Genomic DNA, 27,190 nt, shown 5'->3' with positions numbered 1-27,190 from the left:
GGGCTGGAAAAGGTGGCCTTAGGGTGGTCAACATTGGCTTTCAAGTGAGAAAAATGGGCGATGGAGGAATAAAACTAGTTGTCTGAACAATTACTGGCCTCCCACCCTTCTACGGCCTTCCTAACAATGAAACAGAGGTCCCTGCCAAAAATGAACTCAAACCGATGCAAAATGGAGGTTCGGGGGCCGAAACGCGCAGCCCGAGGCCCCGAAAGCTGACTGTTAGGCACCGGAAGTGGTGTTTGACCACGAAGTTGATTTCTCGGACCGCAGTGTCCCTCAAAAGGGAGCAAATAAGATGCATGCCAAAAACCGGAGCAAACAAAGGTGGTTAAGCGGTCCCGAACCGAGGCACACGGCCAACGGCTCTGAAAAACTGGAAACCGGGCTCCAAACGGGAAAAATGGCCTACGACCACGAAACGTAGCCTACGTCCACTGAGAGATGATCTACGAGACCTCTTCCTCCCTTCGGGAAGAGAAAACAGAGAAAACAGAGCCTGGTTCGCAAACTGAGGCAAAGCACAAAAGAGCCCCGAAGTCTGGAGGCAAGGCTCGCAGCCGAGACTCCGCAACCTCAGAACGAGCACAATATGCAACATCACCAAGCGCTCAATCGGTGACGTCTGAGTCTTAAGGTCGGTCAAAAATGGGGTGTCTACAGTGTCCTCATTGCGAATGAGATTGTTGATTAGTGGAAGGGAAGTCGGAGAAAAGGGTTAATACTCAAGCTTGATTTTCAGAAGGCATATGAATCTGTTAGTTGGGAGTGTTTGTTATCTGTGGTAGAAAAGTTTTGAGTTCGAGGCAAGGTGGAGAGTTTTATCAAGGAGTGTTTAGCATCAGCCAAGGTGTCTGTGTTAGTGAATGGCTCCCCTACGGTTGAGTTCATTCCTGAAAAAGGCCTCAGGCAAGGTGATTCGTTGTCTCCATTTCTTTTCAATTTGGTAGCTGAAGGTCTGAACATGTTAATGGAAAGAGCTAGATCATTGGGACTGGTTAGGGGAGTTGTGGTGGGTAAACTTGAAGTGGTGGTCACACGTCTCCAATTTGCAGATGATACAATAATTTTTTGTGAAGTTAATATGGAGGAGGTCATGGTAATTAAATGAATTTTGAGGTGCTTTGAACTGTTTTCAGGGTGGAAGATTAATTTTTATAAGAGCTCCATTTGTGGAATTGGAGTGTCTAATGTTGAGGTGAAGAAGTTTGCTTCCAGACTTAATTGTGCAAGTCAGAGGCTTCCACTAATGTATCTTGGTCTGCCTTTGGGGGCTAGTCCCAGGTTGAAGAAAACATGGAAACCAGTCATCAAAAAGTGCATAGTTTGATTAGCTTCTTGGAGAAGGCGATTCTTATCTTTTGGTGGGAGATTGACGCTTATAAAATCTGTATTATCTAGTCTTCCTATCTATTACTTATCTATCTTTAAGCTTCCTGTATCTGTGGCTAAGTTAATAGAAAGGATTCAAGTAAATTTTCTCTAGAGATGGTCTGAATTGAAGAGAAAGGTCCACCTAGTCAGCTGGTTGGAAGCAACCAAAAGTAAAGAGAATAGGGGTTGGGTATTAAAAGAATCAAGGTGGTTAATGATTGCTTGTTGGGTAAATGGTGGTGGAGGTTATGGGCTGAATCAAACACCTTGTAGAAAAAAATATTGTGTAGTAGGTATGGGTCAGTGGGTGGGAATTGGCTGCCTATTACTACTTTCATTAGTACCTATTCAAAAATCTGGGATGGAATCATTAGCATAGGTCAATCTAATCCTCATCTTTTCAGTGTTTTTCTGGAAAATAATCGGGTGGTGGTGGGTAATGGGAGTAGAATTTATTTTTTGGACTAATTACGGGATAGGGGCATGCTGTGTTAAGAATGAATTTCCTAGGTTGTTTAGTCTATCAACAGAAAAGGAGGTGTCTGTGAGATTGATGGTACAGAGGAATGAAGTCTCAATTAGGTGGAATTTCAGGTTTAGAAAAAGGTTATTAGGATGGAAGGCTGATCAACTTAGCAGATTGAGTACCTTTTTAGATCAGAATTTGGTTGGCCTCTCTGATAGGGAGGATGGTCTTGGGTGGTTGGCATCTTCATTTGGTGAGTTCTCTATCTTATCTTTGTATTCTTTGGATATGCCTTCATCTTCACTACTGGTAACAAAGTTGATTTGGAATAATTTTTCTCCCCTAAAGGTCCAATTTCTTGGTTGGCTAGCTTGGAAATTGAGGCTAAAAATAGCTGGTTTTTTACAGAGGATTGGAGTGTTAGGGTCAGATGCATCTGCTATGTGTGTGTTCAGTAATGTTGAACTTGAATCTGTATTTCATCTTCTCATCTAGTGCTCGTTTGCTTGGAGTGTTTGGTGTAATCTAATGCAGTGGCGAGGACTGACTTGGGTAATCCCACAAACAATGGAAAGAATCCTTAATTCATGGAGGGGCTTCAAGTACAGAAATTATTTGAATATGATCTAGCGAATTATACCATTTGCGGTATTGTGGTCTTTATGGAAATTCAGGAATGAGAAAGTATTTTGCGAAAGTCAGATGCACTTGAAGGAGCTGTGTGAATTAATCAAGACAATGATTGCATTGTGGGCCAAATATTATTCCAACGATTGCTGTTACTCAATGTAGCAGATTATTTGCAACATTCAGGAGATTCGGCTTGGTCCCTAGCTATCATTGGTGTTAAGTTGAGGATGGCTAATGGTCAGACTTTGTTTGAGGTGAAGGGTGAATTTCTAGTGTTTTTTCTGCTATTTTGGCTCTGTTGCTGAATTGCTTGCTAATGGTCAGACTCTATTCCTGAATTGGATGCTGGATGTCTTTTTGAATCCTTGGATCAGGAGATATCTCAAATGAGGTGTGATAGGGCTGCTGTTGTTGCTGCTAATGGTTGTTGCTCTTCTTGGTTTTGGGCTGATGGTAGTTGCTGCTGAATTTTGCTACTGCATAATTGTTTTGTTGTTGCGTTGTTTTGAAGGTTTTGGTGTTGTTTTCATTTATTTATTGTTTGTTTGTGTCTTGGTCTTGCAAATAGTGGGTAGTATGGTGCGTTGTTGCTGTGCTGTTTTGGTGGGGCTTTTGTTGTCATTCGTTGTTTTTTTTTCTTTGCTTTGGCTGGTTTCTCACCAACTTTTGATGATGTGCTAGCAAAGGATTGGGCGGACTTATCGGTGCCAACCTAGTTAGCATTGGTACGTCTCGCGATGAAACCTTTTGCACCCATCTTTTTTCCTTTCCTTTCCTTTCCTTTCCTTTCCTTTCCTTTCCTTTCTTGATGTAATGAGTTCTTTGTTCATCAATAAAGGTTTTTTGGCTGATCAAAAAAAATGGTATCTCTCAAGTTCACTATATAAAGCATATAGCACGAGCCCATTCGGTATAACATTCATATAACAAACTAATATACAAATTGGTTTAGAGAAAAAAAAATACAAACAAGATGGATAACAATAGCAACATTACTAAAAGATGGAGACTTCTAAGTGGTGAAGATAACTAGAAGGGCCTATTGGACCCTCTAGATATTGAACTCCACCAACACATCATTAACTATAGAGAAATGGCTCAAGCAACTTACGACCACTTCATCTTTGATAAGTTGTCGAAATATGCAGGAAGTACTCGGTATGCAAAGAAGAACCTCTTTACTAAGTTGGGTCTAAATCCATTGACGTATCATGTGACTAACTATTTGTATGCAACATCATCAACCCAAGTCCCTAATGCATTCATCTTGAAGTCTTTATCAAGAGAGGCATGGCGCAAAGATCAAACTGGATGGGATATGTCGCAATTTCTGTTGGAAAATTTATAAAGAGGTAGTTGTGAATTGAAATAGACTCCATTTTGAATGAAAGGGTGTAACCTTTCGTGGTGTCTTTTTGTTTTATAGAAAGGGTCAAACCTTCATTTGAATGAAAGGGTGCAAACCTTTCATGGTGTCTCTTTGTTTTAAAGGAAGGATTATGTCCCTTCTTCATACCTTTTCTATTCAAATTGAATAGGTGCCAACAAAGCCTATATAAAGGCAGCCACATTCCAATTTTGATTGATTCCGAAAATCAGTCTGCAGATTGTCTAAATTGCTGTCCAATTTTTCTCTAGTGCATTTATTCTTCATATTTAGTTTTAGAATAAATTAAAGAGAGTATAGATCACAGGTTTGGTTCACCGAACAAATTGTTTGGAGTGCTACTACAATTTGTGAAGATCATTGTATCTTGGGAGATAGACGCCACTCAACCGTAAGCACCGTACCGGGGCGAATCTGTCTTGAGGACAGAGTGTCACACACTCGACTTGGTCTTTAATTATTGATTCGGTTCAACAAAATAATTTCTGTAAGTTTATTTTATTTTGTTTGAATTATTTTCAGTTTATTTTATATACACAGAAGATTGTTCCAACAATCTTAAGACAGATCCGAATTTAATCTGTTTACAGAATTTTTTCGTTTGTTTCATTTTCTCTTTCTTCTTTTAAGAAAATTATTTTCTGTGAATTTACAAAATAATATTCTGGTTGGGAAAACAAATAGTGATTATATGCTATTTGACAGATAGTAGTAATATACTGTCTCTTTTCTTTGACAACTAGTAGTACAATACTGGTGTCATTAACAATTCAGAATATATTTTTGTGGAATTCTGTTAGAAAATTAATTTTGGTTTTTTAGAAATTATTTTCTGAGTTTTCATTAATTAAAATTCTGTTTTCAATATTTTAATTATTGAAGTATTACTGAAATTAATTTTCTATGTGGAATTTGATTAAATAAAATTGTATTTTATTTCCAAATTAACTGAAAAATAAAAGTTATTTTCTTATTTCTTTTATTTTACAGAATTTAATTTCTTGTGTGGAATTAATTTGGTTAAATAAAAATTTTATTTTATTTCCAAATTAATTGAAAAAATAAAAGTTACATTCTTGTTTCTTTTATTTTTACAGAATTTAATTTTCTATGTGGAATTATTTTGGTTAAATAAAATTTTATTTTATTTCCAAATTAATTGAAAAATAAAAGTTATATTCTTATTTCTTTTATTTTACAAAATTTAATTTTATGTGTGGAATTAATTTGTTTGAATAAAATTTTAATTTATTTTCAAATTAATTGGAAATAAAAATTACATTCTTCTTTCTTTTATTTTTTACATAATTTAATTCTGTGAATTTGGTTTAATTTTCTGTGTAGTGTAAATTCTAATTATAATTTTGTTTTATAAATTAGAATTGATAGCTACTGAAACCAATGCCCAAACAAGTACTACTGTGGTGGCTGCAATGACGCCAACCCCCTCTCATGTTGTAACAGTACCGGTAAATCACGGTGAAAAGCCTGAGAAGTTCTCAGGAACTGACTTTAAAAGATGGCAACAGAAAATGTTGTTCTATCTTACAACTCTGAACCTGGCTCGTTTCCTCCGTGAAGATGCTCCTATCCTGAAAGAGGATGAAACCGATCGGCAAGTGGTTGCTGCAGTTGATACTTGGAAACATGTCGATTTCCTTTGCTGGAACTACATCTTGAACGAACTTGACAACACATTATACAACGTCTATAGTCCAATCAAGACAGCAAAGGAACTTTGGGAATCGTTGGAGAAAAAGTACAAAACGGAAGATGCTGGCTCAAAGAAATTTGTGGTTGGCAGATTCTTGGATTTTGTAATGGTTAATTCAAAAACTGTGATCAGCCAAGCTCAAGATTTCCAACTCATTCTGCATGACATTCACGCAGAAGGTATGTCTCTCAGTGAATCCTTCCAAGTTGCAGCCTTAATTAAAAAATTACCAAAAGCCTGGAAGGAATTCAAGAACTACCTCAAACACAAGCGCAAAGAAATTTCTATAGACGAATTAATTGTGCGTTTGAGAATTGAGGAGGACAACCGCAATTTTGAAAAGCGGGCTGGTAAGCATCCTATGGAGTCTAAGGCAAATGTGGTGGAACATACTTCAAAAACCAAGAAACGAAAGTCTTCTGGAGAAAGTTCATCACAAGGCTCTAAAAGGGGGGATAATAAAAAGTACAAGTTTAATGGCAAATGTTACATCTGTGACAAAGGGGGACATCGGGCCAAAGATTGCCGTAGCAAAGGCAAAAGGCAAAGAAAAACAAGCAAGAAGCCTGCTCAAGCTCATATGACCGAAGTGGACAATATTTCCAATGGTGTCGAAGACATCAATCTTTCTGCAGTTGTTTTCGAGGCAAATCTTGTCGGAAATGCTAAAGAATGGTGGGTGGACACTAGTGCTACTCGCCATATTTGTGCCGACAAAAAGATGTTCACATCTTATTTTACAGTGGACAATGGTGAACAATTTTTTATGGGCAACTCCTCAACTTCTAAAGTTGAAGGACAAGGAAAGATTGTACTCAAAATGACATCAAGAAAGGAACTCACTCTCAATAATGTGCTGCATGTACCGGACATTCGCAAGAATCTTGTTTCCGGATCTTTGTTGAGTAAGAATGGGTTTAGGCTAGTATTTGAGAGTGATAATTTGTACTTACTAAGAATGGGATGTATGTAAGAACAGGTTACATGTCTGATGGCCTTTTCAAGTTAAATGTAATGACCGTTTGTAGACACCCCATTTTTGACCAACCTTAAGACTCAGGCGTCACCAATTGAGCTCTTGGTGATGTTGCATATCGTGCTCGTTCAGAGGTTTCAGAGTCTCGGCTGCGAGCCTTGCCTCCGGACTTTCAGACTCTTTCGTGCTTTGCCTCGGTTTGCGAACCAGGCTCTGTTTTCTCTGTTTTCTCTTCCCGAAGGGAGGGAGAGGTCTCGTAGATCATCTCTCAGTGGCCGTAGGCTACATTTCGTGGTCGTAGGCCATTTTTCCCGTTTGGAGTCCGGTTTTCGATTCTTCGGAGCCGTTGGCCGTGTGCCTCGGTTCGGGACCGCTTAACCACCTCCGTTTGCTCCGGTTTTTGGCATGCATCTCATTTACTCCCTTTTGAAGGACACTGCGGTCCGAAAAACCAACTTCGTGGTCGAACACCACTTCCGGTGCCTAACAGTCAGATTTTGGGGCCTCGGGCTGCGCGTTTCGGCCCCCGAACCTCCATTTTGCATCGGTTTGAGTTCATTTTTGGCAGGGACCTCTGTTTCATTGTTAGGAAGGTCGTAGAAGGGTGGGAGGCCAGTAATTGTTCTGACAACTAGTTTTATTCCTTCATCGCCCTCCGTCGCCCGTTTTTCTCACTTAAAAGCCAATATTGACCACCCTAAGGCCACTTTTTCCAGCCCTAAACCACATATTTGTGTTGTACACACCTGGGAGGCCACCAATATCACATGGCCGGCTAGTAATTCTGTGTGACCCTTTTGAACCCCTCCTAAAAGTGGCCTTTTCTCTCTCCTGGTTCATTCTCTCCAGTTTTTGACCACATGGTTGTGTTGTGCACACATGGAAGGCCACCAATCTGGGGTGGCCGGCCACTAATGCTTCTTGAGCCTTTTGACCCTTGGCCGGCTGGCCATGGGGAGAGCCGGCCGGCCAACTAAACCCTAGGAAACCGGCCGGCCATGATCCTCTCTCCAGGTACTTTACAGAAATGTATTCTGTTTCCCCCCAGATTTTGTATCCGGGGGGCTGCACTTTTGGGGGGAAACTTGAATTCCTTTCCCCCCCATTTTTCCTCCCATTTTCTCCACTCTTTTGCCTATATAACAGCACCTCCAGCTCCCATCTGAAGGGTTACAAAATTTTGGTTTGGGGCTCCTACATTGTATCTCTCTCTCTCTCTACACTCCAACCCTCAAAACCTCCCAAACCCTACACCATTTCTACACCACCACCTAGAACCACACCACCACCATCCATTCCAGCCACTTGGAGCTGTTTTCCAGAGCTAAGGAGCCCTCAAACTTGGTCCAAGAGTTGTCAAAGATTTGGTCTTCAAGGGTAAGTCTTCTCCTCCCTCTTTCTTGCCTTATTTTTCTCAATATATTAGCCATACTTGCTTGCATATTTGGGCTCCGACCCTAACAGAAAATATCATTTTTTTGAGGTCTTTTTCATGTTTGTTTAAGGACCTCTCCCTGTTTGAGGCTTCCTTTTTACACTTGCTTCTTTACCTCTCTTGTATGCCTCTTTCTTGCATAGTATTTTAGGCCTATTTGTAAAATGTTTTGAGCTCGGTTATAAACTGTAAAGTGGATTATTTTAATCCCTTATTCAACATTTTTGAAGGGATCTTCACTGTTTGAGGCTTCCTTTTGTCACTTGCCTCTTTATCCCTCTTTTGGCCTCATTTTTGCATGTTTTGTTAGCCCCTTGAGCTTATATTTTTGGGCTCTGGTCCGAACTGTAAATAGCCTCATTTTGACCCCCTTTTCATGTTTGATCAAGGGACCTTTTCTGTTTGAAGTTCCCTTTTTGCTCTTTGTGTTTAAACCTCTTTTTAGGCCTTATTTTGCATAGTATTTTAAGCTTGCATGTGCACTGTTTTGGGTTTGGTCACTAACTGTAAAACACAATTTTTTAGGCCCCTCTTCAACTTTGTTGAAGGGCCCTCCTCTGTTTGAGGCCAGAAACCATCACTTGCTTCTTTGTCTCCCTCTTGGCCCATCTCTTGCACAATAGTTTATCCATACTTGTGTTTGTTTTCGTGGCTTATTGTAAACTGTAAAGTGCTTCATTTTGATCCTCTATTCAACTTTGTTGAAGGGGTCTTGGCCATTTGGGGCCAGCAGCTGCTACTTGCTTCATTACCTCTCTTACGGGGCCATTTTTGCATGCTAGCTTAGTCCTATTTGTGTCCATTGTTTGGCTTTGCTTAAAACTGTAAATATGCTTGTTTTGGGACTGTCTTGATTCTTTCTTCACACTTCATATTCAAATAATGCATCCTTTGCATAGTCATAGGTCATTCCATGTACCTAATTTCATGTTTCGGGTCTCATCCCATGCATCGGGTACCATGTTTCCATGTTTCGGGACCATTTTGCATCACATTTCAGTACTGAAATTTGCATGATTGCATACCATGTTCCATGCCTTTCCATGCTTTGGTAGAGTGGCATTTGTGCCTTAGGTTCGGTCCTCGGTTTGCGTGCACGTGTGCACGCATCTCGAGTGTCTCATTTTCATCTAATGGCCTCTTATGTGAGTGTGGCTGAGGTCCACTCATGTTGGTATAAGTCTATTGTGCATTGTGTATGCCATTTCATTTCATAGCATTGCGTATGCTAGGTTGTATGTTAGCGCATTGTGTATGCCTCGTTACATTGTGCATCGTGCATGCTAGGTTGTATATTAGTTGTATTCATGCATGTCATACATATTGCATTGTGTTTGGGATAGGAGTTAGCCCGAGCACGGGAAACGAGGGACGGTTCGTACTTCGAGTGACGGAACGTGTCTCAATTCCCAGTCACCGATACTCCGGATTATCCATGATGGAGTTTAGGTCTTGTTGTGTTTATATGTGCATTCATTCCATATTGAGTCGTGCAAATCGACTCCTCGGCCATCATGCATCGATATGTATGATTGGTGGCACGAGGATCGAGGACTACACTCCCCGAAGAGTAGTCATGCATACATTTGTGAAAATACATTGCCATGCCCTTTTCCCGCTCTCTGTTGTAGCAAATCAAGAATCAGTAGCCTTTCAAAAGCCTTGCACAGCATTCCGGCATCAATCGCAAACAGAGGCTAATTAGGGCATCGCAGTGGATTTTCGAGCCAAGCAACCCGAGCATGCACCATTCATCATCCGGAGCGGAGTCGAGGCAATCCCTAGCTTGTATGCTAGTTTACAGCTTTCCTAATTTAATTTGTTAATTAATTAGGGTTTTGTAATTATTTGGACTGTAATATTCATTCGGGACTGTATATTATTTATTCGGACCCTCTGCGCAAGGGCAATGTTGTAATAAGTGTGCGTGTGTGTGATGTATGTCTTCCAACCCCACGTCTTTCTCCCTTTTATTTACCTGCTTATGATGGTTAGATTAGGGCATGTTTCAATTAGCATACAGTATGATAGCATGTTTGTATTCATTCATCTGTTTTGCATGCACCGGGCTCGGCGCATCATACTAGCTGCATTGTATTTTCAATTCCAAGTTGAATGCATGTTAGCTGTAGCATTTCATATGCCATGTTTAGAATAGCCGAGCCTGCTATAGTTGCATTTTTGCATGTGTTGCATTAGGCACTTCTGTATAGTTAGGATCATGCATGGATTTCTAATTAGCTTCTGTTTTGGCTTGGAGTACTCGGTAAGTTTTATGCTTTAGCATCCTTGCATGCGTGTGAGTGACTGCCATGATAGCATGCTTGCCATGAGGCTAATTGCTTATGTGATATAACTGCCTGAATGCCTGTGGGTGAAGGTTGGGTTATTTGGATTAGAGCAATTCATTCACTATGTGTTTTAAGCCCACTAGATAGTGGCAAAATCATGTTTTCTAAGCCCACCTGAGGGTGGCAAATCCACGTCTTAGCCTACTTGCGAGTAGCACCATCAAACCATTTTCAAACAAACAAACATGAAATGTTTTGTTCCAATTCAGGCAATCCAGTCTATACTTGTATGATGTGCGCATCACATAGTAAATCAAGGCTAATAACCGGAATAAGAACGCATAATGTTTTCAAAAATAGATATCATGGTTATTAGAGGCCGATCTTTGATCGGGCGAGCGGGGGTGCTCACGAAGTGACCTTCTCCAATCGTACCCAAGTTCCCGAGCCGAGGCAACTTTGGTGATGACGGACACGTGGCCTTAGGCAAACGAGTCAGGGTTTCCTAAATTTCCCCAAAATAAAATATTTAAGTGGCGACTCTGTATCTGGCAAAGCAATCCATGTTTGGCACTTCTTTCAAAATCTATTTTCTCAAAACGATTTGCCAAATTTGGACTCTTTGGTTCAGATTTAGAACCGTGACAAATTGAGAGTCCGAACTGTAGTGGGCCCAATATCGAACGGAACGGGGGGACTCGTTCCTCCCGGGGCGTTCGGGGACGTCTACAGTTTCTGGCGACTCCGCTGGGGAATTTAGAGAACTTGACTCGAACTCATGATATCCGGTTTTGACTAGACTTATGTGTTTCTTTGCATTGCATTTGCATTGGTGCGCCTAGGACACCGTGTTTGCCATCTGCTATTCCTGAACGGTTTGCCGGAGGCTTGTCTTGTCAAGACATGACCATAAGGCTGACCGGTTGTGGGCTCTGCCAGTATGGGAACACAAACCCCGATTTTACCGAGGCACCCTTTGACCATTCGACCTAGTGCATATTCGGAATCCATAGTGACCATTCCAAGCTAGGACAGGTTGCTTACCCGATTTAGGTTGTTTGAAACCACTGCGTGCATAGTGAAACCCTAGCTCCTGACAAAATAGGACAGGGAAACCCTACCCCAACATAGGGGTGTTTTGGCTCTCACTTATCTGTTATGTGCTGTCAGAGTGTATCTCTACAGGGGTTGCATGTATCAGTTTGCAAGTCTAGGTATCAGGTCTGCGGGCATTAGAATCTGAAGAATCAGTTTTACCCGAGGATATCTGATTTGAGACAGAATTTTGGGGGCAGAATTCAGTAGAGGGCACAGTCATCCTACTATTCTCACATCTGTTTTGGTGAAGTTAGGCTGAGATACTGCATGTTTTCTCTTTTGCTAGGTAGTCTGGGAACCATAGCTTCAGAAGGCTCCGATATCCCCCGAGGTTCATCGAACTTGTGCTAATAGACTTTGTCAGGTCAGAGATTCAGTTCAAGGGCAATCAGTGTTCCTTTGCCAGAGGCAGGGTAAAAGGGCCAGTCAGGCACAAATCACCAGTTCAGCAGTTACCAGATCAGTGGCCCTTATCCACCCCACCAGTGAACAGTCAGGCTGAGGTCTCAGTTTCTACTGTAGGGATAGATACCAGTTAGTTAGATGGATCAGCAGAACACATCAGGGATGGAGGCAATGATGCGTCAACTCCAAGAAAGTATGAAACTCATGCAGTAAGACGCTGCCCGGCAAATGGAATTTGCCAAACAGCAGGCTGCGATCATGGCCCAGCAGGCAGAGCTAATCACCAGATTGCAACAGCAAAACGGAGCATCTGCTTCGCATCAAGCTCCCCCCCCACCAGTAGATCCAATACCTGGGGAGACGCCAAATGTCCAAGAAAGTACAGACATTCCGACAGGGCCGGCTCCGCCCCCAATCTTACCCCAGCTGTCTAAAGCACCAATCAACCCATCGGACTCTCCCTTTAAGTTCGAAGTAGACCATACAGCGTTGAAATTGAGCAAGCTTGAAAATTTGTTCAAGAAATCCCAAGGGGTAAAGTCCATCCCGGACATTGAGAACGGGTACACCGACGCAGCTGTGACACTGCCGGACAGGTTCAAGATGCCTCACATCGACCGTTTTGACGGGTCAGGAGATCCCATGGTCCACCTGAGTTTGTTTTCAGATGTTCTGCGCCCGATGGGCTTGACAAGATTACAGAAGCTTTCCCTTTTTGGCAGGACCCTGTCGGGTATTGCGGCCATCTGGTACGCCAAATTGGAGGATTCAGTGAAACGAAGCTGGGAGGAGATGGCCAAGGCCTTCGTCGCACAATATTCATACAATACCCAAATCGAGATTACGACCCGTGATGTTGAGACGACGAGACAGGAGCCTAAGGAGAGCTTCTCAGAATTCGTGGCCCGCTGGAGGGCCAAAGCCTCAATGATGACCATTAGGCCAACGGATAAGGATCAAATACGGATGGTTGTGCGCAACCTCCAGCCCAAACTAATGCAGAAAATGATCGTGCTCCCCTTCCCTACCTTTTCAGATTTGCATGAGATGGGAGTACAGATCGAGGATGCTATGAGGCAGGGCCTCATTAACCAGGAGAATGAGCAGCCCAGGAGGGTGTTTACCCGCAGTTCGAATGCGACCTCCAGTGGTGATGCAGCTGCAAGATCTTCTGAAGTGGGCATGGTCACCACCACCACATCAAAAAAAGCTACCCAATTCGCCGGTGCGTCCGGAAGTAGCTCACAGACGGCCAAATATCCACCCCGAGTCAAGAGGGTTTTCACCCCACTTTATATGCCTTTGTCAAAGGCTCTAGAGGCCTTAATTCGGAAAGGACATCTGAAACCATTGGAACAACGGCCTTTACCTGATTCTCTCCCTCCAAAGCATGACCATACTAGGTACTGTGCATACCATCAACAAACCGGTCATGACACTGACAGTTGCTTTCGTCTGCGCCATGATGTACAAGATCTGTTTGACAACAGGGTCATCCCCGCGCCAGTCCAGCAAAGTCTATCGGCACTCGACCAGTGAACCTATGGGGGATAATGTGATGTGATCGAGGGATGAACCACCTGCGGGCGGCGTTCAGTTTATTTCAGATATGGTGTATGGCATGCACTGTTTTGAGTATTTGCCAATGCTAGCTTTTGTGCTTTCTGACTTGGGTATTGGGTCAGTCTTGTTGTTTTGTTTTGAGTCTGTCTTTTTGTTTTGAGTCAGTCTCTTTTTGTTTTGGGTCTGTCATTGTTGTATCGAGTCAGTCCTGTTGTATAGAAGTCGGGTGATTCCGGGGGGTGTTACCTCGGGCGTCACCATTTTGTTTTGTGTTTATCTTTTCGTTTTGTTTTGAGTCTGTTTCTGCGAGGGAACCAGTTGTGCCAACAGATTTTGAATGAAACAGCAGTGATTTTCACACTCTCGTATTTGCTTTTGCCTTGTGCCAGTTATGCCGGAAGTTTTGAATGAGATGGCAGTATTTGACTAAGAACTCTGCCTTTTTTGTGCCTTGAAGTCATTGTAATAACCTGAGTTTTTCAAAACCTTTTAAACATTGTGATGAAAACAAAGGGGAAGGAATTCCTCGGGATTTGCAAAACTTTGATCAAATTGAGAGAAAGAGAGGCGTGCTAAGCCCTTAATGAATGAAATCATGTTTGTTAACGTGAGTACTGAGAAGGATCCTGGCTTGATCCATATTGGTCCCACACCGTCTTCAGCGTGAGCGATTAGTCGCTTTCTTAAAAGATTTCAAAAAAATGTTTTACGCGGTCCTGCGAAGACCTATGTGGAATCGCTCTTGAGATTGTGCAGCTTAGGATCGCTCTCAGCCTCGAGACTCGACTCCTCATTTTCAAACCTTGGACTAAAACTCAGAAAGTTCAAAGGTCAACTACAATGTAAGGCCTGTGTGACCAGATCCAGAGCAGCCCGTGAATTAGCGACAACAAAGTCAGATCAAGAAGCTTGCGAAGCTAGATCAGGAACACCCCTCGAACTAGGGGTAAGAATTTCAAATGTGCTCAAAGAGTCCAAGATGAAGATCGGCAAGAATGCCAAACCCCAGAAGGGAGGAAAGAATAAGACATTGTTGAAGGACAACCGAGTTCCTATCCACAAACACTAGGGGCGAATTCACCCTCCATTGGATGGACTCTTGCATCGTCAGCGAACAACAGCCATTCCCCTGGATTCAGATGACTTCGGGATCTTAAAACCATTTGACATGGACAAAGCTATACTTTAACCCTTGAGAGGCTCGCTGGGCCGAAAACCCGGAAGGGCGGCCCAGGCAAAAGTTAGAGCAAGAAAAGAAGAAAAATAACAAAAAGAGAAAAGAATAAAAGAACAAAAAAGAAAGATGCAAAGAAAAGAACAAAAAAAAGAAAATCAAAAAAAGAAAAGAAAAGAAAAGAAGACAAAAATTGAAAAAAAGAAAAACATAGCTCGCAAGGTCGAAAACCCGCAACGGGCGCCTTGGCAAAAGTTAGAGCCTAAAAAGTGAAGGTTAATTACCCGAGTGTACCTTAACCCCGAACTACGTGAGGCTTGATTCCCATCTTTGGGATACGTAGGCAACTTCATTCTGAAGTCCAGCCGTAAAACACTTCAAATTCGATTGTGTCCATGCGATGGTTTTGGTCATCTTTGTCTTCTCTATATCTGAGAGTCTAGTTGTGTTCGTCGCTCTGAGGACTGACTACAATGCGCTGCGATGCTATCCAAACAAGGGGCAATTTTCCGTTGCCATTCAAAACGCCACAGTGTCATTTCAAACAAGGGGCAACTTTCCGTTGCCATGCAATGTCCTTCAGACAAGGGGCAATTTTCCATTGCTATGGGTCCGAGGTTGTGCATCTCAAGAGTAGGTTCCGTGCTCGTTGAGCAGTGGTCGTTTGCAAAAATAGTTTTTGAGAATTTTTACTGAGGTTGACTAATCTTCTCAAAAAGTACTCCATTTTTCAAAACTGGACCATTTCTTGGACCCAAAAAAGGAAAACTCTCAGTGCTCATAGCCTGACTTGCATGATTTTAAATCAGAAAATTGAACAAGCATGTTAATCGAACTCTCATTTTGGTCAAAATTGTCTTAGCAGAAAGCCAAAAACAAAAAATGGTCAAAATGATGAACTAGGGGCACAGTTGAGTCAGGTGTTCTGTCTTTTCCTCTTTGTCAAAATACTTGCCAAAAAGGGCACTCTACTTGTCGGAAAGGGCACCGTATTCGCCAGAAAAGGGCACAACAAAGGACAGAAAGCTCTCACATCCTCCAAGCAACGAGGTATCAAGCAAAGTGCGAAGCACGAACTAGAATGAGGCAAGATATTCCACTCCATCATCTGGACAGATCTTATCACGTCCAAACTCCCAGCAAAGCATCATCAACTGATGTTAGTTACAGATTTTCTACACACCCAGTTGTAGCGCAACCTTTCCGTGGGAGGAATTCACTGTGAGCAGAAGAAAGAGAATCTAGCAGAATGCTAGGGGCACGAGCCCACAATTTGCTGTTTATCCATCAACCACCCAGGGGAGGGATGAAAAATGAGAGATTGAAGAATAGAGAGATGTGCGATGAGAGGAAAAGTGAGAAGAGGGCTTTTTCAGAAAAAACAGAGCTTGAGGGCCGAGTGATGTGAGAACCACAAATGAGAAAGGGTGGGAAACACTACCCGGTGAAACAGGCTCCCTGTGCACGTCTAAGTGTCGTGTCTTTTTGTTTTATCTCGATTCTTGTTTTGAGTCGTTTCGAGTGTTACTCGATGTGTCTAGGTTTTGTGCCTTTTATTTCCTTGTTGAGTCGTTTTGCTGTGTTTAGTCGTAGGCTCAATACTTGGTCGAAAACTCATCTCTCAATTTCAAAAATAAAATCGTTTTGCGCTCCGAGTGCCGTGCCGTTCTCCACATTTATACAAAACAGAATTTGTTCTTTCATAAAATTGCAGGATTCAACCCAGGTCATGTGAGAACAGTAGAACCAGGACCTATCTGAAGCTATATATGGTTCTGGACTGCAAAGCAAAAGCAAAAGAGGAAAATGTCGGGTATCTGAGTTTGTTTCAACTTCAGTAAGTTCCGGGACTACATTCCGTGTGTACCTCTTCAGGTCTTGCCAACGCTCCGAAGTATGAATGTACCTTTACCTCAAGCTCAAGATCAAGTCTGCTTCAAGCCAGAATAGGCAATCAGAAGTGCTCTCCTTGAGGACCGTTTCGTGCCAGGGACATCTTGGCCGTGTTTGCAATGAGTTCCTAAGAGACCAGCTGCGACGGTGGAAACTAGAGTTCGAATGGCTGATGCCTAGAACATAAAGGTTCGGGATTTCCGGGACTAAAGTCTGGTTTAAATACCCAGGGGTGTATCCCCGGCTTGAAATCTGTATGGAAGCCCCATAGGTTGAGATAGCGTGTATGCACCTCAATTCTGGATACTGAACCAACCTAGTCTGTCACCCCGTTGGAGAATAGGGAAAGTTGTGAATGTAGTGAGGAAGAAAAGTGGCATCCCAAGTGTTCTACGTGAAGGACCCTTGTTAGCATTTCAGAGCCTTTGTACTGTAAGTTGAAGGTAAGTGTTCGAAGAGCACGAGGGGAGATCCCCGTCAGAGTAGAGCGGTTCATCGCCACTCACCTCATGAGGTGCTTTCTAAAGCGCCGCTTTGTCCATTTATTGCTTTCCTTAAGCATCATGCATTGTAATGCATTATACCTATCAAGTTTCTTTCTCATTCATGCACGATATTGTATGTACGGTTCATTCAAAGAAGTTCCGTTTTAAGATCATTTATTTAGTGTACCAATCACACTTCATTCATCTAGTGTATCAATCACACTTTTCACTTTTAGTGTATCAATCACACTCTGTTCACATAATACATTTATCACACTTTGTGTTCACTTTTAGTGTATCAATCACACTTCTCACTTTTAGTGTATCAATCACACTTTGTTCACATAGTGCATCTATCACACTTTGTGTTCGCTTTTAGTGTATCAATCACACTCTATTCACTAAGTGCATCTATCACACTTTGTGTTCGTTTTTAGTATATCCATCATACTTGTTCACTAAGTGCATCTATCACACTTTGTGTTCCCTTTTAGTATATCCATCATACTTGTTCACTAAGTGCATCTATCACACTTTGTGTTCACATCTAGTGTATCAATCACACTCTGTTCACATAGTGCATCCATCACACTTTGTGTTCGCTTTTAGTGTATCAATCACACTCTGTTCACATAGTGCATCTATCACACTTTGTGTTCACTTTTAGTGTATCAATCACACTCTGTTCACATAGTGCATCTATCACACTTTGTGTTCGTTTTTAGTATATCCATCATACTTATTCACTAAGTGCATCTACCACACTTTGTGTTCGCTTTTAGTATATCCATCATACTTATTCACTAAGTGCATCTATCACACTTTGTATTCCCTTTTAGTATATCCATCATACTTGTTCACTAAGTGCATCTGTCACACTTCGTGTTCACATTTAGTATATCAATCATACTTTGTTCACTAAGTGCATCTGTCACACTTTGTGTTCACCTTTAGTGTATCTATCACACTTTGCTCACTTCACCCTTTGTATATCAATTACACTTTGCTCAAATAGTGTATCTATCACACACTCACTTTGCCCATTTTGTGTATCAATCACACACGCTCACACTATGCCTACTTTGTGTATCAATCACACGCATTCACTCTGTGTATCAATCACACACTCCCGCTTTGTGTACCTATCATACTTGTTCACTTAGTGCATCTATCACACTTTGTGCTCACCTTTTTGTGTATCAATCACACGCATTCGCATTGTGTATCAATCACACACTCTCGCTTTGTGTATCTATCATACTTGTTCACTTAGTGCATCTATCACACTTTGTGCTCACCTTTTTGTGTATCAATCACATGTTCACTCTGTGTATCTATCACACATGCACACTGTATTCGCAGTGAGAATTCCATAATTTTCTTACATCCTTTTCTGCACAAGGTGTAGTTTGGCTCGAGTTTACTTGCTTGCCTAGCATTCGCTTAAAATGTTGCATTTATTTCGCATAATTGCTTCATTACAGCTCTCTTTGCATGATCATGAGTGATGTCCGGCTTCACGTAGCGTATAAGTCCAATTTTCAAACCGGCTTCGCGTAGCGTATAAGTCCAATCTTCAAAATATTTCTGCATATCATTTTGCATTTTGCGCCTGCCTGCGGGCATGCCTGTGGGCACATCTTTGTTATTTTGTATGTTTGTCTAAGTCTTCGGCCTTGTCAAAAATGGGTCGTCTCTAGGCTTTGACATTCACTCCCGTCACTTATGACTTTCGAGTTCTGTCAAAGAGGGGCAACTGTAGACAACCCATTTTTGACCGACCTTAAGACTCAGATGTCACCGATTGAGCGCTTGGTGATGTTGCATATCATGCTCGTTCAGAGGTTTCAGAGTCTCGGCTGCGAGCCTTGCCTCCGGACTTTCGGACTCTTTCGTGCTTTGCCTCGGTTTGCGAACCAGGCTCTGTTTTCTCTGTTTTCTCTTCCCGAAGGGAGGGAGAGGTCTCGTAGATCATCTCTCAGTGGCCGTAGGCTACGTTTCGTGGTCGTAGGCCATTTTTCCCGTTTGGAGTCCGGTTTCCGGTTCTTCGGAGCCGTTGGCCGTGTGCCTCGGTTCGGGACCGCTTAACCACCTCCGTTTGCTCCGGTTTTTGGCATGCATCTCATTTACTCCCTTTTGAAGGACACTGCGGTCCGAAAAACCAACTTCGTGGTCGAACACCACTTCCGGTGCCTAACAGTCAGATTTTGGGGCCTCGGGCTGCGCGTTTCGGCCCCCGAACCTCCATTTTGCATCGGTTTGAGTTCATTTTTGGCAGGGACCTCTGTTTCATTGTTAGGAAGGTCGTAGAAGGGTGGGAGGCCAGTAAGTGTTCTGAAAACCAGTTTTATTCCTCCATCGCCCTCCGTCGCCCGTTTTTCTCACTTGAAAGCCAATGTTGACCACCCTAAGGCCACTTTTTCCAGCCCTAAACCACATATTTGTGTTGTACACACCTGGGAGGCCACCAATATCACATGGCCGGCCAGTAATTCTGTTTGAACCTTTTGAACCCTTCCTAAAAGTGGCCTTTTCTCTCTCCTGGTTCATTCTCTCCAGTTTTTGACCACATGGTTGTGTTGTGCACACATGGGACGCCACCAATCTGGGGTGGCCGGCCACTAATGTTTCTTGAGCCTTTTGACCCTTGGCCGGCCGGCCATGGGGAGAGCCGGTCGGCCACCTAAACCCTAGGAAACCGGCAAGCCATGATCCTCTCTCCAGGTACTTTACAGAAATGTATTCTGTTTCCCTCCAGATTTTGTATCCGGGGGGCTGCACTTTTGGGGGGAAACTTGAATTCCTTTCCCCCCCATTTTTCCCCCATTTTTCTCCACTCTCTTGCCTATATAACAGCACCTCCAGCTCCCATCTGAAGGGTTACAAAATTTTGGTTTGGAGCTCCTACATTGTATCTCTCTCTCTCTACACTCCAACCCTCAAAACCTCCCAAACCCTACACCATTTCTACACCACCACCTAGCACCACACCACCACCATCCATTCCAGCCACTTGGAGCTATTTTCCAGAGCTAAGGAGCCACCAAACATGGTCCAAGAGTTGTCAAAGATTTGGTCTTCAAGGGTAAGTCTTCTCCTCCCTCTTTCTTGCCTTATTTTGCTCAATATATTTGCCATACTTTGTTGCATATTTGGGCTCCGACTCTAACTGAAAATAGCATTGTTTTGAGGTCTTTTTCATGTTTGTTTAAGGGCCTCTCCCTGTTTGAGGCTTCCTTTTTACACTTGCTTCTTTACCTCTCTTGTATGCCTCTTTCTTGCATAGTATTTTAGGGCTATTTGTAAACTATTTTGAGCTCGGTTATAAAATGTAAAGTGGCTTATTTTGAGCCCTTCTTCAACATTTTTGAAGGGCTCTTCACTTTTTGAGGCTTCCTTTTGTCACTTGCCTCTTTATCCCTCTTTTAGCCTCATTTTTGCATGTTTTGTTAGCCCCTTGTGCTTATATTTTTGGGCTCTAGTCCGAACTATAAATAGCCTCATTTTGACCCCCTCTTCATGTTTGATCAAGGGACCTTTGCTTTTTGAAGTTCCCTTTTTGCTCTTTGTGTTTAAACCTCTTTTTAGGCCTTATTTTGCATAGTATTTTAAGCTTGCATGTGCACTGTTTTGGGTTTGGTCACTAACTGTAAAACGCCATGTTTTGGGCTCCTCTTAAACTTTGTTGAAAGGTCCTCCTCTGTTTGAGGCCAGAAACCATCACTTGCTTCTTTGTCTCCCTTTTGGCCCATCTCTTGCACAATAGTTTATCCATACTTGTGTTTGTTTTCGTGGCTTATTGTAAACTGTAAAGTGCTTCATTTTGATCCTCTATTCAACTTTTTTGAAGGGCTCTTGGCCATTTGGGGCCAGCAGCTACTACTTGCTTCATTACCTCTCTTACGGGGCCATTTTTGCATGCTAGCTTAGTCCTATTTGTGTCCATTGTTTGGCTTTGCTTAAAACTGTAAATATGCTTGTTTTGGGACTGTTTTAATTCTGTCTTCACACTTCATGTTCAACTAATGCATGCTTTGCATAGTCATAGGTCATTCCATGTACCTAATTTCATGTTTCGGGTCTCATCCCATGCATCGGGTACCATGTTTCCATGTTTCGGGACCATTTTGCATCACATTTCAGTACTGAAATTTGCATGACTGCATACCATGTTCCATGCCTTGCCATGCTTTGGTAGAGTGGCATTCGTGCCTTAGGTTCGGTCCTCGGTTTGCGTGCACGTGTGCACGCATCTCGAGTGTCTCATTTTCATCTAATGGCCTCTTATGTGAGTGTGGCTAAGGTCCACTCATGTTGGTATAAGTCCATTGTGCATTGTGTATGCCATTTCATTTCATAGCATTGCGTATGCTAGGTTGTATGTTAGCACATTGTGTATACCTCGTTGCATTGTGCATCGTGTATGCCGTCTCATAGCATCATGCATGCTAGGTTGTATATTAGTTACATTCATGCATGTCATACATATTGCATTGTATTTGGGATAGGAGTTAGCCCGAGCACGGGAAACGAGGGACGTTTCGTACTTCGAGTGACGGAACATGTCTCAATTCCCAGTCACCGATACTCCGGATTATCCATGATGGAGTCTAGGTCTTGTTGTGTTTATATGTGCATTCACTCCATATTGAGTCGTGCAAATCGACTCCTCAGCCATCATGCATCGATATGCGTTATTGGTGGCACGAGGATCGAGGACTACACTCCCCGAAGAGTAGTCATGCATACATTTGTCAAAATACATTGCCATGCCCTTTTCCTGCTCTCTGTTGCAGCAAATCAAGAATCAGTAGCCTTTCAAAAGCCTTGCACAGCATTCCAGCATCAATCGCAAACAGAGGCTAATTAGGGCATCGCAGTGGATTTCCGAGCCAAGCAACCCGAGCATGCACCATTCATCATCCGGAGCGGAGTCGAGGTAGTCCCTAGCTTGCATGCTAGTTTACAGCTTTCCTAATTTAATTTGCTAATTAATTAGGATTTTGTAATTATTTGGACTGTAATATTCATTCGGGACTGTATATTATTTATTCAGACCCTCTGCGCGAGGGCAATGTTGTAATAAGTGTGCGTGTGTGTGATGTATGTCTTTCAACCCCACGTCTTTCTCCCTTTTATTTACCAGCTTATGATGGTTAGATTAGGGCATGTTTCAATTAGCATACATTATGATAGCATGTTTGCATTCATTCATCTGTTTTGCATGCACCGGGCTCGGCGCATCATACTAACTGCATTGTATTTTCAATTCCAAGTTGAATACATATTAGCTGTAGCATTTCATATGCCATGTTTAAAATAGCCGAGCCTGCTATAGTTGCATTTTTGCATGTGTTGCATTAGGCACTTCTGTATAGTTAGGATCATGCATGGATTTCTAATTAGCTTATGTTTTGGCTTGGAGTACTCGGTAAGTTTTATGCTTTAGCATCCTTGCATGCGTGTGAGTGACTGCCATGATAGCATGCTTGCCATGAGGCTAATTGCTTATGTGATATAACTGCCTGAATGCTTGTGGGTGAAGGTTGTGTTATTTGGATTGGAACAATTCATTCACTGTGTGTTTTGAGCCCACTAGATAGTGGCAAAATCATGTTTTCTAAGCCCACCTGAGGGTGGCAAATCCACGTCTTAGCCTACTTGCGAGTAATACCATCAAACCATTTTCAAACAAACAAACATGAAATGTTTCGTTCCAATTCAGGCGATCCGATCTATACTTGTATGCTGTGCGCATCACATAGTAAATCTAGGCTAATAACCGGAATAAGAACGCATAATGTTTTCAAAAATAGATATCATGGTTATTAGAGGCCGATCTTTGATCGGGCGAGCGGGGGTGCTCACGAAGTGACCTTCTCCAATCGTACCCAAGTTCCCGAGCCGAGGCAACTTTGGTGATGACGGACACGTGGCCTTAGGCAAACGAGTCAGGGTTTCCTAAATTTTCCCAAAATAAAATATTTAGGTGGCGACTCTGTATCTGGCAAAGCAGTCCATGTTTGGCACTTCTTTCAAAATCTGTTTTCTCAAAACGATTTGTCGGATTTGGACTCTTTGGTTCAGATTTAGAACCGTGACAAATTGAGAGTCCGAACTGTAGTGGGCCCAATATCGAACGGAACGGGGGGACTCGTTCCTCCAGGGGCGTTCAGGGACGTCTACACCATTGTACCCTTAGTTATTAATAATACTACATCTTCTTCTTACTTGCTTGAGTCTTCAAACTTATGGCATGGTAGACTAGGACATGTTAATTATGGATCTTTGCGTAGATTAATTAATATGGAATGTTTACCTAAATTTGATATTGATTCAAATCATAAATATGAAATTTGCGTTGAGGCAAAATTATCTAAAACTCCTTTTCATTCAATTGAAAGAAGTACGGAACCACTTGAATTAATTCATAGTGACATTTGTGATTTTAAATCAATTCAAACTAGAGGTGAGAAAAAGTATTTTATCACTTTTATATATGACTATACTAGATATAGTTATGTTTTTTTAATTCGAACCAAGAATGAAACTTTAGAAACTTTCATTTAATATAAGAATAAAGTTGAAAATCAACTTGGTAAGAAAATCAAGAAACTTAGAAGTGATAGAGGTGGTGCATATGAATCACCTTTTGGTGAGTTTTGTAAAGAACATGGAATAATTCATCAAACTACTGCTCCTTACTCACCTCAGCAAAATGGAATTGCTGAAAGGAAAAATAGAATTTTAAAAAAAATGATGAATGCCATGTTAATAAGTTCTGGATTACCTCATAACTTGTGGGGGGGAAGTAATACTTTCTGCTAATTATATTTTAAATAAAATACCCCGAAAGAAAGTGAATCAAACACCTTATGAAATGTAGCATGGTAGAGTACCATCCTACAAATACTTAAAAGTGTGGGGGTGTTTAGTTAAAGTGGCTATTCCTAGTCCTAAAAAGACTAAGATAGGTCCTAAGACCATTGATTGCATTTTCATTGGTTATGCCAAGAATAGTAGTGCATATCAGTTTTTGATTCATAAATCAGAACATTCCAAAATGCATGTAAATACTATTATTGAATCTCGGAATGCATCTTTCTTTAAACATGTATTTCCAAATAAGACTAGACAAGAGACTAGTAATAAGAAAAGATCTTTTGATACTATTACTAGTAATGATCAAGAATATGATCAAGAACAAGAGTTAGAGCAAAATGAGGAAGAGGAATCTATGCGTAGTAAACGTGCTAAAACCTCTAAATCTTTTGGTCTAGATTTCCTAACTTTTTTGTTAGAAAATGAGCCTTTAACTTTTAAAGAGGCTATGTCCAGTCTTGAAGCTCCTTTATGAAAAAAAGCTGTCAACAGTGAAGTTGAATCCATCTTGCAAAATCACACTTGGGAATTGGTGGATTTGCCACCAGGTTGTAAACCTCTTGGGTACAAGTGGATTTTCAAAAGAAAATTGAAAGCGGATGGATCAATTGACAAATACAAGGCAAGACTTGTGGTCAAAGGTTTTAAACAAAAAGAAGGTCTTGATTACTTTGACACATACTCACCGGTTACTAGAATAACATCAATTAGAATGCTAATTGACATTGCATCTCTATACAATCTAGAAATTCATCAAATGGATGTTAAAACCGCTTTCTTAAATGGTGAGTTAGAGGAAGAAATTTACATGGACAACTAGAAGGGTTTTCTGTTCTAGGGAAAGAAAAGAAAGTGTGTAAATTGGTTAAATCATTATATAGTTTAAAGCAAGCGCCAAAGCGATGGCATGAGAAATTTGACAAGGCAATGATGTCAAATTGATTTAAAATTAATGAGTGTGACAAATGTGTTTATATTAAAAACATAGACAAAGGTTATGTCATTGTATGTCTTTATGTAGATGATATACTCATCATAGGTAGTAATAATGACATGATTAAAACTACCAAGAAAATGTTGAACAAACATTTTGACATGAAGGACATGGGCATTGCTGATGTAATTCTTGGTATGAAAATTACCAAAGCATCATAAGGATATGCTTTGTCACAATCTCATTACATTGAGAAAATACTTGACAAATTCAGCAAAGATGATGATCATCTTGCTAGAACACCTGTAGATGTTAATTTGTATCTTTCTAAGAATGTACAGGAAAGTATTTCTCAATTAGAGTATGCCCAAATTATTGGAAGGTTAATGTACTTGATGAACTGCACTCGCCCAGATATAGCTTATGCAGTAAGTAAATTAAGTAGATATACGAGTGACCTAGGAGTAGAACACTGGAAAACAATTATAAAGGTTCTAAGATATCTTTGATTTACTCGTAACATTGGGCTGAATTTTACTAGATATCCAGTAGTACTTGAAGGATACTGTGATGCAAATTGGATATCGGATACTAGAGACTCAAAGTCCACCAGTGGGTATGTCTTTACTCTTGATGGGGTGGCTGTATCTTGAAAATCTTCCAAACAGACTTGCATTGCTAGGTCTACTATGGAATTAGAATTCATAGCTTTAGACAAAGCAGGGGAAGAGGCAGAATGGCTTCGCCACTTCCTTGAAGATATTTCAATATGGCCAAAATCGGTGCCTGCTATATGCATACATTGTGATAGTCAATCAGCTATAGGTAGAGCACAGAGTCATATGTATAACGGTAAGTCACGACACATTCGTCGTTGACATAACACCGTGAGACAACTGCTCTCTAATGGAATTATTTTCATAGAACATGTTAAGTCTAAAGACAACATAGCGGATCCACTAACCAAAAGGTTAGCAAGAGAGTTAGTTAAGAATTCATCGAGGGAAATGGGACTTAAGCCTATTAAATAAGAGTTACCACAACGACAACCCAACCTAGTTGACTGGAGATCCCAAGATCTAGGTTCAAAGGGACAACCGAGTTGTGAATGACTCAGAAGGATGACTAGGGAGTCTAACTCCTACCCATTTCTATGATGAAATAGTGATGTCTGCAGCGTTTTAGGTTAAGTAAAACTTTTAATGATTCTTATATCTAAGTTAACCTAGTGGAGTATAGCAGGATACTCTTCATAAGAATCACCTATGTGAGTGTGAACTGAGCCGGTTCTATTAGATTTGTGAAGGGCTACAATTCTCTAGAGCACTCATGAAAGACCAGGTTGTTTAGGGCCAAAATGAACACAATAGTGAGAACTAAACTGTGTCTGGGAATATACTGTGTGCGTTCTATTGTCTTGGTTTACACAAACGGCTGAACAGTTCAAGACATCATGTTCACTGGTAAGCTAGTAAATCCGATAGTGTCTTACAAGGGAAGGTTCAAAGCCAAAAGCTACCTATCCTTTGTAGAATATTACCAATTTATGTACTCTCTGTATTTACATCATGTTGTTGCATTTTCTCTCTGTCAATTTCATTCATGTGGGGGACTATTAGAAAATTTATAAAGACGTAGTTGTGAATTGAAATAGACTCCATTTTGAATGAAAGGGTGTAACCTTTCATGGTGTCTTTTTGTTTTATAGAAAGGGTCAAACCTCCACTTGAATGAAAGGGTGCAAACCTTTCATGGTGTCTCTTTATTTTAAAGGAAGGGTTATGTCCCTTCTTCATACCTTTTCTATTCAAATTGAATAGGTGCCAACAAAGCCTATATAAAGGCAGCCCCATTCCAATTTTGATTGATTCCGAAAATCAGCCTGCAGATTGTCTAAATTGCTGTCCAATTTTTCTCTAGTGCATTTATTCTTCATATTTAGTTTTAGAATAAATTAAAGAGAGTATAGATCACAGGTTTGGTTCGCCGAACAAATTGTTTGGAGTGCTACTACAATTTGTGAAGATCATTGTATCCTGGGAGATAGACGCCACTCAACCGTAAGCACCGTAGCGGGGCGAATCTGTCTTAAGGACAGAGCGTCACACACTGGACTTGGTCTTTAATTATTGATTCGGTTCAACAAAATAATTTCTGTAAGTTTATTTTATTTTGTTAGAATTATTTTTAGTTTATTTTATATACATGGAAGATTGTTCCAACAATTTCACCAAATAAAGGGAAGGCTAAACAGGGGAGAAAAGACATTGTTATTGCCTAGAGAGGAACAATCCAGCCCTTGGAATGGGTTAATGACTTGCAAATTCTTTTAGTCCCACGTTCAAAGCTACTTGGAGAGGAAGATGATGATCCTAACACTACAAGAATTAACACTTTTGGCAACAAAAAAATTGGTCGCTAAAAGTCAATTTTTGGTCGGCAAAAGTTATCCGCGACCAATTTTTTTGGTCGCTACTTTGGTC

At 41.3% G+C, this 27,190-nt stretch overlaps 1 pseudogene; it reads left to right on the top strand.

Annotated features, from left to right (window-relative positions):
- Positions 1–3,443: 3,443 nt before the first annotated feature.
- Positions 3,444–27,190, top strand: part of LOC145799353 (phospholipase A1-IIgamma-like) — a 33,315-nt pseudogene continuing 9,568 nt past the window's right edge.

Source organism: Camellia sinensis, chromosome 9 (assembly GCF_055761805.1).
Source record: "Camellia sinensis isolate YWXY chromosome 9, ASM5576180v1, whole genome shotgun sequence".
NCBI classification, from domain to species: domain Eukaryota; kingdom Viridiplantae; phylum Streptophyta; class Magnoliopsida; order Ericales; family Theaceae; genus Camellia; species Camellia sinensis.
This window is presented reverse-complemented; position numbering and strand designations above follow the sequence as displayed.